Genomic DNA, 1,440 nt, shown 5'->3' with positions numbered 1-1,440 from the left:
AAGAAGTATTTACAAACAGGACCGAGCAAAGAAGAGACAAGCAATGAATATGGATTGGCCTGGGAAATACAGTTGCAATGTCAAAAATATAAATCAAGTTACTAGTACTTGTTAAAGGAGACCACATGCCCTCAGCATGGGGAGGCCACTGGGAGGCGCTGTGAGTCTTCTCAGAGGACTTGAGAAAACCCCAGTGATTCAGATTTTTTTTAAAACATTTTTTAAAATTTATTTATTTATTTTGTTTATCTATTTTTGGCTGCATCGGGTCCTCGTTGCTGCGCGTGGGCTTTCTCTAGTTCCGGCAGGCGGGGGCTACTCTTTGTTGCGGTGCACGGGCTTCTCATTGCAGTGGCTTCTCTTGTTGCAGAGCACAGGCTCTAAGCGTGCGGGCTTCAGTAGTTGTGGCACACGGGCTCAGTAGTTATGGCTTGCGGGCTCTAGAGCGCAGCCTCAGTAGTTGTGGCACGCAGGCTCAGTAGTTGTGGTGCACGGGCTTAGTTGCTCCGTGGCATGTGGGATCTTCCCGGACCAGGGCTCGAGCCTGTGTACCCTGCATTGGCAGGAGGATTCTTAACCACTGCGCCACCAGGGAAGTCCCCCAGTGGTTCAGATTTAATGGGACCCTGAACCAATTGTTCACTGGCCCGGGGAATATCTTAGAGCAGCTGTTTCCTCCCACAGGGTAAATCCACAGCACACAGCCACCCCAGGCTACCCCTGACAGTGCAGCTGCTCTCAGGGCTGAGGACCTGGGTAGTGGAGAGGCTGGTAGAGGGCTCAGATTTGCATAATGCACCACTCAAACACACCCGCTTCATGCAGGAAGCTCAGTAGGGGGTAAGGAACCATCAGAGTCCAGCGCCCGCTCTGGGGCAGGGATCCTTCCAATGTCTGCACCATGGCCTGGATTCCTTTCTTCCTCCTTCTCCTCACTCACTGCCCAGGTCCACACAGATGCAGAGACCAGCCTTTGGAGGGATCCCTCTGCCTTTGTTCCTCATTCCTAACATGTGTCTGTTTTTGGTTTCAGGGTCCCAGGCTGTGGCGACTTAGGAGCCCTCAGTGATCGTGTCCTCAGGAGGGGCAGTCACCCTCACCTGTGGCTCCAGCACTGGAGCAGTGACCAACAGTCACTATCCATGCCGGTTCCAGCAGAAACCTGGCCAAGCCCCCAGGACACTGATTTAGGATACAAGCAGTAACTCTCTTGGACCCCAGCCCGGTTCTCAGGTTCCCTCCTTGGGGGCAAAACTGCCCTCACCCTTTCGGGGGCTCAATCCGAGGACGAGGCTGAACACTACTGTTGGCTGGTATACAGTGGTGCTCGCCACAGTGACAGACCCAAAGGAGGAACCAAGACATTAACCTGCCCCAGCCCTTGTGGTAAGGTCTCAAGTACAGTATTCTTAACTTCACAGTGAATAGAACAGGAAACAG

The sequence above is a fragment of the Monodon monoceros genome, unplaced genomic scaffold (assembly GCF_005190385.1).
Source record: "Monodon monoceros isolate NGI ecotype Baffin Bay Population unplaced genomic scaffold, NGI_Narwhal_1 Super_Scaffold_1, whole genome shotgun sequence".
Lineage (NCBI taxonomy): Eukaryota > Metazoa > Chordata > Mammalia > Artiodactyla > Monodontidae > Monodon > Monodon monoceros.
This window is presented reverse-complemented; position numbering follows the sequence as displayed.